Raw genomic sequence first — 17,526 nt, 5'->3', positions numbered from 1 at the left:
TTGTCATTAGAATTAGTTCAAAGAAGGAATAACATAAACACTCAGTTTGGCATAAAACCTATCCCTACAGGGAACTAGAAGTGGAGGATAATAAGAGAGGGGAGACTGAGAGAAGAGAGGGAAGTTTGGGGGAAGTGGTAGAAACTAAATGATCTTATCCTGAAGAATAAGTGTGCTAAAAATCAAATAGAAATAATAATTTCAGTAAAGATGATGACAATGATAGGACAGCATACCAAAATTTACCATACCAAAGTTCTTAGAAAATTTATATCTCTATATATGCAAATAAAAGTGAAAAATGATGTATCAATTCATTGGGCATGCAACTGAAAAATATTAAAAAAAACAATTTAAATTCCAAATTAAACATGAAACTGGAAATCCTGAAAATCAAAGTGAAGGCTAATAAAATTGGGAGCAGGAAAACCATTAAGCTAAAAAATAAAATGAGGAGCTGTTTTATAAAATATAGATAGATATAGATAAATAAACCATCAGTTAATTTGAATTTTCAAAGGCAAAGCAGTAAACAAACCAAAAAAATTATACAAAATTAATTTAGCATCAGTGAAGGTGAATTCACCAGCAACAAGGATGGAATCAAAGCAATTATTAATTGTCATTTTGCCAATTATATTCTAATAAATCTAACAAGCTAAAAAATAGATGTTTACAAAAATATAAATTTCCCAGATTAACAGAAGAAATAGAATGCTAAACAACCCCATCTTAGAAAAATAATGTAAACAAGCCATCACCGAACTTGCTAAGGAAAAAAGAATCTCTAGGACCATATGAATGCACAAGATATTTTACCAGACAATTTATTCTAATACTATATTATGTTATATAAGAATATATAAACTATTTCAAAAAATAAGCAAGAAAGGAGTCCTCCCAAATTCTCTTCATGACACAAACACAATGCTGATATGTAAACCAGGAAGAGTGAAAACAGGGAATGAAAGCTATATATAAATTACCCCAATTAATATTAATGCAATACTTTTAAATAAAATATTAACAACAAGATTACAGCAATATATCACAAAGATCATTCACCACGCCCTGTTGGGATTTATACCAGGTCTGGTTCAGTACTAGGAAAACCGTCAATACAATTGGCCATATCAGTAACAAAACCAACAAAATCATATGATTATCAAAATAGATGCAGAAAAAGCTTTTGACAAAATGTAACGGCAAAGACTCCAGCATACACAGGAGCAACTGCTTTACAGGTTCTTAGATCTGCTTTTCTAAAAGGAGAGCAACTTTTGAGAGGTCAGCAATGTACTTTAATCAAACACATATATCATTCACTTAATTCAGGGGGGAAAGTCAGTACCCTGAACTTCAGAGAGAATACAGAGAAGTGAAAAACCAACAGACAGAGCTTCCAACTGTCTGACCATTAGCAATACATACACCACAGACAGATCCAACTGTCTGATCATTACATACATACATAGTTACCAGAGGAAGAAGCAGTAACATCTGAGTTTTCAAAGCCAAGGGGGCTCCTTAAGAGCTATCCAAATTTTCATCTGCCCAAACACTTCCAAAGAGTAAGCCCCAAAGTATATAGTATACAGTATATAAATTCCTCTGACACAGTGTGTCAATAGAGATTTTAAAAAGGTATTGAGGCCTAATAATGCAGGGGGAAGATCTTTAATTCTTCCCCTCCCCTCACCACTAACCTTAAATCACCATTACACAAAACACAACCTCCATTGTTGTTAAAAACAATAGAAAGTACAGAAATAAATGGAACTCTCCTTCAAAAAATATAAACACTATCTAAAATTATCAGCAAGGAATAACTGCAATGGAGGTAAGCTAGAAGCCTTCTCCTTAAGAATAGATGTGAAGCAAGGATGTCCATAATCACCACTGTTTTCACTACTACCTCTTCTATTTTATACTATTATACTATGAATACAAACTATAACAAAATAAGCTAAACAAAAGCAGTTGGAAGAATTAGAATAGACAATAAGGAAATAAAATTATCACTTTTTGCAGATGATAGAGGGCATATTTAGAGAATCCTAGAAAATCAACTACAAAAATCCAATGTGAAATAATTACCAACTTTAACAAAGTTGCAGATTATAAAACAAAACAGTTTGACAAAAACTAGGTGCAGAGTAATATCTCAAATCATAGATAAGGTCAAAATAAGTATATAATTTAGGCTCAAAGGATTCTATAAACAAAGTGTAGGGGAATGGAATACTTACCTGTGAGATTTCCAGATAAGGGAAAAATTGATGACCAAATAAGAGATAGAGAATATTACAGGATTTAAAATGAATTTTTGAACTCATTAAATTAAAAAGAGTCTGTGCAAACAAAACCATTGCATTCAAGATTAGAAGGAAAGCAGAAAACTGTGGTTAAAATTTTACAACTAATATCTTTGATATAGGTCTCATTTCTCAAATATAAAAAGTGAGTCAAATTTTATAAAAGATTATGTTATTTCAGAATTGATAAAAGGTCAAAGTATATAAAGAGGCAGTTTTCAGACAAAATTAAAGTTATGTATAGTCATATGAAAAAATGTCTAAATAACTATTGATTAGAGAAATATTAATTAAAACAATTCTGAGGTATCACCTCTTATCCATCTGATTGGTTAACATGACAGACTAGGAAAATGACAAATGTTGGAGGGAATTTAGGAGAATTGGGACACTAATGCACTATTGGTGAAATTTTGAACTTTTCCAGTCATCACAAAGAGCAATTTGAAAGTATTTCTCAAAGGTTATAAAATTATGTTTACCCTTTGACCCAGCAACGTTAGTAGTAGGTCTGTATCCCAAAAAGAATTTTTTTTTTATAAAGGAAAAGGATTTCTATGTACAAAAATATTTATAGCAGCTCTTTTTGTAGTGGCAAAGAATTGAAAATTGAAAAAATGTCCATCAGTTGGGGAATGACAGAACAAATTATGGTATACGATTGTGACGGAATACTATTGTGCTAAAAGAAATGACAAACATTATGTTCTCACAAATGCCTGGAAAAATTTATGTGAACTGATGCAAAGTGAAGTGAGTAGAACCAGAATATTGTTCACAGAGCAGCAATATAATACGATGATCAACTCTGAATACCTTAACCTGTTCTCAATTATCTAAGACAATTATGAAGGATTCATGACGTAAAATTCTATCCACCTTCAGAAGAAAAAACTGATAGAGTCTGAATGCAGATCCAAGTATACCATTTTATTATTTTATTTTTCTCACTTTTTTATCTTGGTTTTTTTAACATGAATAATGTGAAAATATGTTTTGCATGACCATACATGTGTAACCTATATCAAATTGCTTGCCTTCTCAGGAAGGGATAAGGGGTGGTTAGGAGGCAGAGAATTTGGAACCCAAATTATTTTTTCATGAGTGTTAAAATGAAAAAATGTACTTGGAAAACAATAAAATTTTCCAAAGAAAAAGAGATTAAATGAAATAGGTTCACATTCATGTATCTCTACTGAAATAGACTACTTATGCCAGATTTCATGAATGTGTCATCATTAAAATTTCAAACTGGCTAAAGTTGCTATTTGCTTACTGATTGCAACATGTAACCATCATGAATGATTAAAATTATTTTGGTCAATGTTCCTTTTTCTCCATATTTTTCTGACCTCACTTTTCAGGGGGCCTGAGAAAAGATGAGAAACTTATCTGACTCAAAGAATTTTCAAATAATCTGCCCTTTTATGCTGCATGCTCTTTCCTCCCTGAGTTTTAGTGACACTCTTTCAATTATTTTTGCAAATTTTCTGACAATCTTTTCCTCCTTTGCTAGTCTTTCATTCACACCAGGCTCTATTTATGAAGCTTGCCCTAAGCTTTCTTTATGGTACTCTTCATTTTACTCTTTGTACTTTCTCTCTTGGTGGCCTTATTGACTTCCATGGAATTAAATTATCATCTCTTCATACATGGATACCCAAATATATGCACATGTATGTATGTGTATCTCTCTGTATATATATATATATATATATGTACATATATATATACATGTATATATATATATATACATACATATACACACACAGGAAAGAGACAGAGAGAGAGAGAGAGAGAGAGAGAGACAGAGACAGAGACAGAGACAGAGAGAGAGAGAGAGAGAGAGAGAGAGAGAGAGAGAGAGAGAGAGAGAGAGAGAGAGAGAACAGTGCTCTCCTGGTTCTACTTCATTTTGCTTCAGTTCACATAAGTTTTTCCTACTATTTCTCCGAACATACTCACTCCTCTGAGCTTCAGTCATCATTAATAAATATCTACTAAACATTATCCTTTAGGCACTGGGCATCTTGGAGTAATCTCTGGAATAGTTATCTTTCTCCCTCAACATTGCCATTCTTTCAGACATTCTTCTGTCTCTTAAAGCAACCCTCATTATCCGGACTGCTAGGTCCACAACCTCAGCATTATACTTTAAGATTCACTCTTTATGAGATAACAAATCAAATTAATTGGAAAACCTCAGTTTCTATCTCCAACACACCTCTCCCATTTGACCCTTTCCCTCTACTCATTCAACCACTACTTCAGTTCGTAAACTCTTTACCTAAGTTACTTGTAACTGGTCTTCCTGCTTTGTATTTATTTTTATATTTATTTATGCATATATAGAATATTTATCCTTGTTCTAGTTGGTCCTCCTCCACACAGCTGACAAAGTGATGAATTCTAGCCGTGTCACTTCCCTTTTCAATAAACTCCACAGGCTTGAAATTCCCTTTAAAATAAAAGATAAACTCTTTTGTTTAGTTCTTATAGTCTTCATAACTTGACCTCAGTCTGTCTTTCTAACTTTTTCATTTCCCTTGCCACACTCTGCAGTCCAGTCAAACTAACCTGTCTGTTCTTCGGATGCAACATTCGAATTTCCATAACACATTTCCTCCTCATCTTTGCCTAATAGAATCTATCTAGTCCTTCAAGATGCAACTCAAGCATCATCTTTTACAAAAAGGATCACCCAGTTCTTAAATACCATTGCCCTTAACTTCCAAATGAGCTAATGCTATATTTTAAATACCATATGTGTGTGTGTATATTTGTATTTCTTCTCTCTCTGTGTCTCTGTTTCTATCTTTCTATCTGTCTCATACACACACACACACACACACACACACACATTGTCTTTCATGTTAGAAAGTAAGCTCCCAATAATTAGGCATTATTTGATTCTTTGCCCTATGTTTGTAATTGCTCCACTCTGAAGATATCTTCTATCTAACATGATATATCTTATACATACATAGCCATTTACCCATTGTCTCATTAAAATATGAGCTTCTTGAGGGCAGGAAGTATGTCTTGTTATTGCTGTTTCCTTTCTTTGTATCCTCCGTTCTTAGCTCATTGTCTTACACTTGGTATGTATTTAATAAATGCTTGAAGCAGCTAGATGGCACAATATATAGGGTACCAGGCCTAGAGTCAAGAAGACCTGAGTTGGGCCAAAGGATATGAGCAGGCAGAGTTAAGATAAAGAATTCAAACTTATTTATATTAGTATGAAAAAATTATCTACATAGTTATTGATGAGAGAATGCAAGCTACAACAACTTTGATATATTACTTTATACCTATCATACAGGCTAAAATTATTGAAGGAGAAAGCAACAATTGTTGGACAGGAGGAGGAAAAATTGGTACACTAATTCATTGTTGGTAGAATTGTGAATAGATCCACCAATTTTGAAGAGCAATCTAGAATTATGCCCAAAGAGTTATTAAGCTACCTTACTCCCTTTGATCCAGAAATCCACTACTAGGTCTATTTGAAATCCCCATTTGACAGCATTTCATTTTTTTCTAATTACTTAGAAAAATAGTTTTCAACATTCATTTTTACAAGATTTTGAGTTCCAAATTTTTTTTTCTCCCTCCCATATACCCTCTGTAAGATGGCAAGAAATCTGATATAGACTACACATCTACAATTATATTAAAAATAGTTCTACATTATTCATGTTTTGAAAAAAAGAATCAAAAGAAAAGGGAAAAACTACAAGAAAGAAAAAAATTACAAAAGGAGAAAACAGTATGTTTCAATCTGCGTTCAGACTCCATTGTTCTTTATCTGGGTGAGCATAGCATTTTCCATCATGACAGTTTTGGAACTGTCTTTGATCCTTGTACTGGTAAGAAGTGCTGTCTATCATAGTTGATCATTGACCAATGCTGTTGTTACTGTGTACAATATTCTCCTGGTTCTGTTCACTTTACTCAGCATTAGTTCATGTAAATCTTTAGAGGTTTTGTTCTGAAATCACTCAACTCATCATCATTCCTTAGATACATCATTCCTACATATGCAATAATATTCCACTACGTTCATATACCACAACTTATTCATATATTCCCCAGTTGATGGGTACCCCATGATTTCCCCATTCTTTGTCTCCACAAAAAGAGCTCCTATAAATATTTTTGTATATGAGGACCCTTTTCCCAATTTATGATCTCTTTGAGATACAGATATTAAGTCTATTTCCAAAGATGACTAGAAAAAAACAGAAAAGAACCTATATGTACCAAAATATGTGTAGCAACCCTTTTTGTGGAGGCAAAGAACTGGAAAGACATGGAGATGTCTATCAATTGGAGAACGGCTGTAGGATATGATTGTGATGGAATAGTGAGCTATAAGAAATAATGAACTCAATAATCTTAGAAAAGGATGGATTGACTTGCATGAAATAATGAAATGAGCAGAACAAAAAGAATATTGTATGTAATAATACCAATATTGTTTTAAGAACAACTTTGAGTGAATAAGTAATTTTGACTATTATAAATATCTAAATTAACTAGAAAGGACATATGAAGTAAGATGCTATCTTCATCCACAGAAAGAAATGATAAATAAAAGTACGCATTGAATGAATTTATATATTATATATAACATATATATATACATATATAGTATGTATATACAGTGTGTGCATATGTATATACACATTTGTGTCTAATGGTGGCCATGTGTAGGGCAGGGAGGGGAGGATATGAAATAAAGAGGAAAAAAGAAATTCACACAACAATTTTACCATATATTTAAAAGGAATAACAACTTGCACATAATATCTTTGCAATTTCATATTCAATGATCTTTTTATTATACTATATTATGAAGATACTTGTTTATTCCATAAATTAAAAATAAAATATATTTTTGAAAAGACCTGAGTTAAAATTCCATCTCAGACATTTACTTGCTGTGTGGTCCTGAGCAAGGCACTTAACTTATGCCTCAGTTTCCCTTTCTATAAAATAGGAATAATAATAGTATATAACTCCCTAGGTTGCATTGAGGATCAAATAAGTGCATATTAGCAAAAAAAGCACTTATACAATGTGGGGCATGCAATAAGTACTACATAAAGGTTTGGATATGAACATTATTATTTTGCTGTCATTGTTGTTGTTACTTGATTAAGTACCCCCAGCTACCAGCATAGGGCTTGGCACAGCATTTAATAAATGTTTAGGTCTTACATGATTGTAATATACTGCTGCCTGCCCATTAGTACCACATACCTCTACTTTGTCTTCTTCTTACTCTTCATTTTTTAGAAACCAGTTTTCCATGATTAACAGCTATACAATGACACCAGAATAATACTGAAAAGATGGATCTTTGTTTCATTGGAAATCTTTTTATCATATAAAGAACCCCCTTAACCACTACATAATGAAGTCAATTGATAGGAGATGATTAAAATCATTGCTCTCATATTCTTTACATTTCATAGAATATCCTTTGGCTATTTTCCTCACTATTCCATATTTTTATTATCTTTAGTGGTTAACATTAATTTTTATACTCTCCATTATGGTGCAGAAGCCTATTGCATTATCTGAAAGAAATTGTCAAAAATGTGTTTTTTTTTTCCCTCAATCACTTTCAGATTTGGCATATATTAGGAGCTTCAAAGAAAAGAAATATGCCATGATTTCTGATATGATGAATGCTATTTTGTGACCAAAGACATCTATTTGTAAAAATGGGGATTATTGACTCATAATTCTTTAAAAAGTCAATGCTACCAAGCAGAACAGACTCGCAGGTTTATGTTTGTTGGGTTATAAGATGTTTCAACTTCTTACTCAGTTTGCTTTGAATATTGCCAACTTTCTCTTAGCAGATAAATGTTAAGGGGGGGATGAAGGTTATTTTTAGGTTATAGAAAGAAACTGACTGGTTTAGTTAGGTAGGGTATAGTTTAAATGATGATGACTGTTTTGACTTTCTTTTTTAGGTCTCTTCTTAGAACCCACCTTAGATATTTGTTATTATTGAAAATGTGGTATTTATTGAGTCACTCTTCTGGTATCTTTGTGTCTGTGTTTATGAATATTTCTTGATCTTGGTTCAGATACAAATGTCCTATTTGCTCAGGTGACGTGGAAAGATTATTAGTATAAGAACAATAGCACATTTATATTTTGTTTACAACCACCAACATCAAATCATTAAGTTCTGCCATGAGTAGGGCACTCTGCTAAGCAAGGTACTAAATAACAGAGATTGCACTTTTGGAGACACACTTATATGGAAGCATTCAAACGAACATGTGAAATGTAAATTTGTGAGATGCAGATAACTTAGAGACATAGAAAATACCAATTGCCTTGGAAGCAAGGGAGGGTCCCAACAATGGCAATTTTCTAATACAGAAGTACTTTGGGGATGCATGTTGAACAGTCTTCTTCCTCCAATGTCTGATGTTCTTTCCAGTTCTAAGATTTTATGAGTTAATGAATCTAAGCCAGGTGTTGTGCCAATGTGATATTCACAGAGTCTACAGAAGCCATGAATATTCCAGCACAATTCTGAATTGGAAAATACAAGAGACTCTATACATGGAAGACAGAACCAAAACATTTATTCAGACACCAGAAAGCCAAATCCATAATAGTAACAAAAATCTATACATGATAACAATGCAGAGAACAACACCAGCCCCAAACCTTCCCCTACTAGGCTTTCCACAAATCAGCTCCATTAAACAAATAAAAAACAGACTCCCTTAAAAAAATCACAATCATAAAATCATTCACCTTAGCCAGCAGCCTGCATCCTTCCTAGCTCTGACTGCTCTCTCCAAATTTTCTCTCAACTCTGCTCCAGCTCTGCCCCTTACTGTTCCACCCTTCCTGCTCCACCCATTCAGAAAGCTCCTCTCATCACAGGCTCCAGGTGACTCAAAATGTCATGACTTAAGCTTTCATGTGACTTAAATAGGTCACATGGGCCTATTAATGAATGGGAAAGATCTTCCATTTAAATCATCATTACACCAGGTCTTCTAAATCTAGTACACTTTATAATAAACTAAACTGTCTTTTACAAAAGAGAAAGCAACAATTTGGCTTTGAGAGTTGACCTTCCCACTCACTGAGCTTTAAAGGTTGTGGGTTGTCATGCATTAAATTAAATTTCCTACTGTAGATGTCTGGTTCATCTTATTTTTTAACAATAAAGGATTTCATTCTTTTTTTATGGTGCCAATTTTAAATAGATTTCATTCTCCAGGACAAGAATTGCATTTCTGCTTGTTTATAGTACTGATAAAGTGCAATGGTGTTCACTTCTCTCCCTCTGTCCGCATTCAAGTATTCAGAATGCCTAGATTTACACAATAGCTTAAAGGGGACTTTTAAAATTCTTCTTCCTTGGCTACAAATTTGAGTCCTTCAATTTTTGGAAGGCAATGTGGAATGTTCTTTCTTCTGGTGTGTTTAGTCCATCTCTTCAGTGGTGGGTCCAGAAAAAGCACTTCCAGATGTGGCTCCTCCATCACCTGGAAACCTACCAGGCACGCCTCCTGGCATGCCCCCTGTACTCTGATACAACTTAGTCATGATGTGGTTGCAGATCTTCTCCAATTCTTTCTGTTGATGCTCAAATTCTTCCTTCTCAGCAGTCTGCTTCTTATGCAGCCAGTTGATTATTTCATTACATTTGTCAAAGATCTTCTGTTTATCTTCATCACCAATTTTGCCTTGCAATTTTTCATCCTCTACAGTAGAATTCATGCTGAAAGCATAAGATTCAAGAGAATTCTTGGAAGACACCTTGTCTCTCTGCTTCTCATCCTCTGCCTTGTATGTCTCAGCCTCCTGTACCATCTGCTCAATGTCTTCTTTGCTCAGATATCCTTTATCATTGGCGATGGGGACCTTGTTCTCCTTATCTGTGCTCTTATCCACAGTAGAAACATTAAGGATGCCATTTGCATCAATGTCAAATGTTACTTCAATCTGAGGAACATCCCTGGGTTCTGAGGGGATTACTATGAGATCAAACTTGTCAAGCAAGTTGTTATCCTTTGTCATTGCCCTCTCACCTTCATAAACCTGAATAAGCACACCAGACTGATTATCCAAATAGGTGGTAAAGGTCTGTGTCTGCATAGTGGGGATGGGGGTATTGCATTTGATCAGAATAGTCATAACTCCACCAGCAGTTTCAATTCCAAGGGAAAGAAGAGTGACATCCCACAGCAGCAAGTCCTGCACATTTTCAGATTTATCTCCAGAAAAAATGGAAAACGGCACCATAAGCAACAGCTGCATCAGGATTGATACTCTTGTTGAGCTCCTTGCCATTGAAGTAGTCTTACAGAAGTTTCTAGATTTGTGGGATTCAAGTGGAACCACCCACCAGGACAATGCCATGAATCTGTGGTCTATACAGCTTGGCATCTCTTAAGGCCTTTTCCACAGGGTCCAGTGTGCCACAGAAGAGATCAGCATTCAGCTGTTCAAAATAGGCTTGGGTGATTGATGTATAGAAGCTGATACCTTCACAGAGGGAGTTAATCTCATACTGGTCTGGTTACTAGAAGAGAGGGTGTGCTTTGCATATTCACAACCAGTGTGAAGATGGCAAAGAACCTGCTTGTTCTCACTGATGTCCTCATGTGCTTTTGCTTAAACTCAGCAATGAAATGGTTGACCATTTGGTTGTTGAAGTCATCCCCACCAAATTGGGTGTCCCCACCTATGGACTTGATCTCAAAGATGCCTTCTTCAGTGGTAAGAATGGAGACATAGAAAATACCACCTCAAAGGTCAAAGATCAACACATTTCCCTCAGCACCAACCTTTTTGTCCAAGTTATAAGCAATAGCAACAACAGTAAACTCATTGATGATTCAGAACACATTGAGACCAGCGATGGTTCCAGTATCTTTAGTGGGTTGATGTTGGGCATAGTTGAAAGGGGCTGGTACTGTGGCCACAGCATTTGTGACAGTCTTCCCAAGGTAAGATTGTGTAATTTCTTTCATCTTGGTCAAGACCACAGAAGGTGCTTCTGGATAGAAACTTTTCGTCTCCCCTTTGTATGCTACTCTTGGAGCTTAGGCCTACCTGCATCATTCACCATCATATAAGTGCTTCATGTCTGACTGCATAACTGCATCATCAAATCTGTGACCAATCAGACATTGGGCATCAAAAACTGTATTGGTGGGGTTCATTGCAATTTAATTCTTTGCAGCATCACTGCTTAAGTGTTCTGTGCCACTGAAGATGATGTAGCTTGGGGTGGTCGTGTTTCTTTGGTTATTAGCAATGATCTCCACTTTTCTATGTTGGAAGACTCCCACAAAGGAGTAAGTGGTGCCAAGTTCAATGTCAATTGCAGGTCCCTTTGACATGGTTGCTAGGGAATTGGGGGTTATAACTGACCACTGTGGAGAGAGAAGGGCTGCTGCTGTACTGAGTAGACCTGAGTATTTCATTCTTTAAAACAATCAATGTAATAGTTTTAAAGGCATTAGAAAGAGCTGAGAAAAAGAAAATTTGGAGATAGATTGCTTTGGCTTTCCATCTGAGTAAGATGAAAAGACTTACTTTACATTCTGTGTAACAAATGTCAGATTTATCAATTAAAGTACATTGATGCATCATTCCTTTTCACTATTTCCAATGACAAATTTGTTTTAATAGGAAAATCTGAACAGGATTTTGCATTTATATAGAGAGATGTGATTTATATTTCGGTTAAAAAAGTAAATTCTTTTGACAATGTTCCCTCTATGTGTGTCATAGCAGAAGACTGAATACCTATTAATCCTGGCCTCTTGAGTAAACCTTCTGATTTGTACATGTTGTTAGAGTACCACTGTTACAGTTCTGTAAATTCATGATTCTATAATAATTATGTTGCTGACAACATAGTGCTTTAAGGTTTGCAAGGAACTATATGTGTGCATATGTGTATGTAGTCTGATCTTCAAATTAGTCTTATGAGATAAGTGATATAGACTCTATCTACCACTATTTTTTACCTTAAAAAAATTGAATATGAAAAAAAAGATTTTCAGGCAAGATTTGAATACAAGTCTTAATGACCTGATTTCAGACCATCTATCTCCTACACATAAAAGTATAAAAATATTAAACTATTCTCATAGGCTATTATGTTGACTAAATAACAGATTAAGGATAAGAATAATCAGGAATGAGAAAGAAACAACTCATGATGCAAAGAGTATTAATACATCAAATATGTAAGAGAAGCTATGAGTGCTTAGAGATGGCTGAATGGTGCAGTGGGTAGAATGTTATGACCATCAAATGCAAAATATGTGCAGTGCCTAGCAAAAAGCACATGCTAAATAAATGCTTGTTTCCTTCCTATCGTCATAATTCTCAAACACTTCTTTGGTAGGAAGTTTGGTTACCTTCCAAAGAATGATGACTCCCTTTTGGGAAAATGATTTAAAGCTGAGAAGGGAGAAGGAAAAAGATAACACTGAAGAATCATACCTCCTGACAAGCTTAAACTGACAAAGCAAGAGCCAAAATTATCTATGTAATACCACCTTGGGTCCTAAAACTATGGCATAGGCTTTGCAAATATGTAGATATATATATGTATGTACATATATATATATGTATGTACATATATATATATGCATGTATGTATATATATGTGTGTGTATGTGTGTATGTATGTGTGTGTATATGTATATACACTTATATATACACATATATACATATATAAATGTATATATGTAAGACTACATATTGAGAGCAAACTCTCCTAGGAGATGGAAGGAAAATGAATAGGAATTTAGTGAATGAATGAGGGGTTTTTTTTGTATTTTCTCAAAGCATTGATAAAATCATGTGGTTTTGATTACTTACATGATGAAGTACTCTCTTTTTCTCATAATATTGATATTTTGTACTTGGCATAAATAGAACTTGTTCATAGTGAGGTTTGTTTATATATATATGTATCTTGTCTGATATTTATGATATAAAATTTATGATAAATTTTCTATATGATACCATATAAATTTTATTATTTTTTGTCATTGACTGGCTTAAATATTTCATTCATATTTATATTGTGAATTGAACAACATTTGGTGCAATACATCTTCCTGTATGAAAAAAATTGCTGTAGTATACCTATTAATTTCTTTTTAATTAGGTGTTTAATTGGATTCACCTTTAAATTGGCCTCCTTACTCCTTTAGCAGTTTGTCTCTGACTTGCTGCAATTATCTTTGTGATGCTGGGGCACTTAAGCTTTCTTTATTTCCTTTCTTTGAAAAATTTGAATGTTTATCAATTTTGCTGGCACAAAATTATATAGAGTAGCTTCTGATGATTCTCATTTCCTCCCTTCATTTTGAATTCACCTTTTAACACTTTATTTTTGAAAATTTAATTCTCCTGTTCCTTTCCCTCTGATTGGGTTAGCTAAAAATTTTGTCAGTTTTTTAAAATTCTGTTTAGTTAATCAGTTTTTACAATTTCCATTTTCAATTTCACATCTAATTTTCAAAATCTCTACATATATAAATTCTTATTTATGAAATAAATTATAACTGAATATAATTTATAATAATATGAAATAAAAGTATAACATTAATCATAATTTTAAAGTACATATAAAATTTAAGTTAAACATTTATTTGGAGGTGATTAATTTGCTGAACTTCTAATTTTTTTAATCATAGACTACAATCATTCATTCTTTCTTTTATACAATTTGTTAATATACGTTTATAAAATGATATATTTTCCTCTAAGGATTACTTTGTCCTTCACAATATATTTTATGGTCTCTAAGGATGTGTTTTATATATACATACACACACATACACACACATATGTGTGTGTATACACATATTTGTATGTGTTTATTTATATGTGTGTGTGTGTATATACATATATATTTGTAGGGGGGTGTGTGTGTGTGTGTGTGTGTGTGTGTGTGTGTGTGTGTGTGTGTGTGTGTAAATTTCTTTAAGCCTTAGCAATAATTATTTTTCTAAACACCATTTAGTGGGCAATAAATTATTTAAAGGTTCCTTTCAAATATTAAAATGGCTTTCAAGTTTGTTTCCAATAATCTCTTCAGTTCTATGTTTTTCCTTCATATTTATCTTTCTATAAGATTTATCCATCTTAGAAGAACTATAAACTCTCTTAAAACTATTTTTAACCTTCTCTTTTCGTATACTTGTTTTTCTTTAAAAATTTAGACATGTCATTTAGTGTGTGTATACATGTATATATAGATATGCTTATACTTAAATAAGGAGTAATAATATTGATTCATTGTTAATGGTACTAAGTTTAACACAGATGCTCTATATATCTGTTTGTGCCATTGTCAATGTTTTTTTTCTTTTCATAATTGAAATGATAATTGTAACTTATGATTTTATAGAATCATTTTAAATAATTTTAAAATTTACTATATTTTTAATTTATGGAATAAAATATTTTTATAATACAGATAAAATGATAATTGCATATGAAAATGCAAATCTGTTATTTACTGTTTGCTGTTCCTTTTAAATATATGATAAAATTGTCATGCAAATTTTTTTTCTCTCCCCCACACTACAGAAGGATACCATTAGACATACTACGCATGGATGGATTGATACCTAGACATGTATGTATATATGTATATGCATGTATATATACACACATATGCAAACACACAAGCATAGACAGACATATATGTAAATATATGTAAAATTATTTGATATATAATTCTATTTATCAGTTCTTTCTCTTGATGTAGATTGCATCACTCTTCATAAGTTCTTTGTAGTTAATTTCAGTATTTGTAATAGTCAAAATTACTTATTCACTCAAAGTGGACTCATTCCTAAATTAATGCTCTATTTTCTTTTGTATTATAATGTATTTCTTATATAGAGCAAATTCCAGGGATTTCAGGTTTTATTTATTCTTCCATCATCTTTCATGTTGGAGGAATTTAATTTATTCATAGCAAAGGTTACAATTCTTGGGTCTGTGTTTTTCTCCACCTATTTTTATTATTTCAGTATGATATTTTTCCTATGCTTTTAACTCAGAACTTAGTCCCTGTAGTTTCTTTTTCTTATATTGTTTTCATATGAGTCTCCTACTACAGGCTTACTACACCCTTCCTCCCCAACTGGAAAAATTCTTTACATTTATATTCATCTGTATAATTGAAGGGCTCACTATCTTGATATATGTCCACATACAGTTGGCAGTAATCATTCAAGGGAGAGCAGATAGTTGTCTTCATAGCAACTAAAGTGGTGTATCTCAATTCAGTTTGATTATGCCAATACACAGCCTTTGTCACGAGGGCTCTAGAATATAGGACACATATAGAAAGTTGAGGGACTCCCTGCCCAGCATTGCTGTCACCAGGATGACAATTGATTTCTATCCATTGTTTGACTCTGTCTGAACCCCTAACTGTGCCACATTTGCTTGTAGAGTATAGAAAGCTGAGAAATGTACATCCCCAAATTAGAAACATGCTTGTGGGAGTCAGAAAAACTGGCACGTTCCTACATTCCCTATTGTCTTACCACAAGGTTGGGAGAAGCCTCTCTCTACTGGCTACCTTTCCATAACTTTCTATGTCTTTAAAACTACCTGACTGAGCAGTCTGATATTTCCTGAATTCTCATCTTGGGGTGCAGGGCTGCATCACTAAACATTCAGTAATGCAAGAGGATCTTAAAGTCACTTCCTTTAGGATATATGGGCTGCTAAATGGATTTGGGATTTTAGTTTTTTCTTCATTCGTCCTTGTCAATTCCATGTACCGGGAGTCAAGTCCCTGACCTGAGACCTTGATTTGTGAGAATCCTGGATCCACAATTTTCGGTTCAAATATTCACATTCACTAATAGCACAAAGGAAAAGCCTGAGAAGTGAAGGTCTAGGATTTTAGGTTAATGGTATTGGAATTGAATTTGTTGGGATTAATGTCTTGTAGGAACAGAGCTAAACTCTTGAGCCTCAACTCCACCCCTCCTCAGAGAACAAGGTAGTATAGGGAGGGTTGTGCACCTAAAGCATTGGAATGGAAAATCTTTTATTTGTTCTTGCTATATTTTTAAAGAAAATAGCTGCTGTTAAGTAGTTAAATAGAAATGAGGTGCTAGTCAGCAGACCTGAAAAAGGGAACACATTTAGTGGAGACATAAACTGAAAACAGAACTAAGGCTCGCTAAACCCCTCACCTGATGAGAGTATATAATGGACGTGACCTTCAGAGTGGGGCAAGAGCAAATCCGTGTTACCTACTTTTTCTTCAATTTTCTTTTTCAGATTGATGTTCTCATCAGTGAATTCTTTTTTTATGGTTTTAAAATCATTGGCCAGTTTTTCTTTTATATCCTTCTTCAGACGTTCCAGGTAATCTAGTTGTGCTTGCGAGAAATTCATAGTCCCATCTGAGGTTTCAGATGGAAGTACAGTCTCAGCTCTGACCTCTTTGGTGTTTGTGTTTTGGTCCTTATCCCCATAGAAAGATTCTATGGTTTTTTCACTTTTCGTCTGCTTTTTCCGATTCATGATGTTGGCTGAGTGTTGTAGCTTTTGGTTCTTTCAGTCAGAAGATACAGATCTTTTAAGTTGAGTTGATGTTTGTCTAGGCTAAAAGCAGGCTTTTTTTTGTTGTTGTTGTTTCCCAGATCAACCCTGGGTTTAGCTTGATAGGTGTGTGGGAGGTGTGGTCTGGTCTCAGGATATCTCCTCAGCTGGCCTGAGGCAAAGGCAAGGTCCGGGGGATGGTGATCCCAGCTTCCCTATTGTCTTCCCTTTTCCCCTGGAGGGCTGGGGCACGCCTAGAGGCTAATGCGTGTTCCCGCCCCTCCTGGGGCTCGTCTCTCGGGCTGCGGCTTGCTTGGGTCTCAGTGCGAATTTTTCTCTGCCCTGGGTCGTCTGTCCCTCCAGATAGCCTCCACCACGGTAGGAAGAATCCCCCTTTGCCACCTCTCCAGCCTCTGGTGTTATGAGACCACCCGCTCCCTTCTGCTGCTCCCACTGATCCAGGATCAATCTGGGGAAGAATTTTATGGTTCCCTCACGGTCATCGGGGGGGAGGGGAGAGCACTTACTGATCACTCCGGCATCCCAGCTCCTGGATGTTCAAGTAGTGACCCACTGAAGTCCCGTCTTTAGGCTGAAGATTTCAAAGGCTGTT

At 34.4% G+C, this 17,526-nt stretch overlaps 1 pseudogene; it reads right to left on the bottom strand.

Annotated features, from left to right (window-relative positions):
• Positions 1–9,788: 9,788 nt before the first annotated feature.
• LOC140519426 (heat shock cognate 71 kDa protein pseudogene) lies at positions 9,789–11,713 on the bottom strand (annotated as a pseudogene).
• Positions 11,714–17,526: the final 5,813 nt, after the last annotated feature.

Source organism: Notamacropus eugenii, chromosome 1, assembly GCF_028372415.1.
Source record: "Notamacropus eugenii isolate mMacEug1 chromosome 1, mMacEug1.pri_v2, whole genome shotgun sequence".
Taxonomy (NCBI): Eukaryota; Metazoa; Chordata; class Mammalia; order Diprotodontia; family Macropodidae; genus Notamacropus; species Notamacropus eugenii.
Note: the sequence above shows the minus strand (reverse complement) of the source record. Positions and strands in the feature narration are given on the sequence as shown.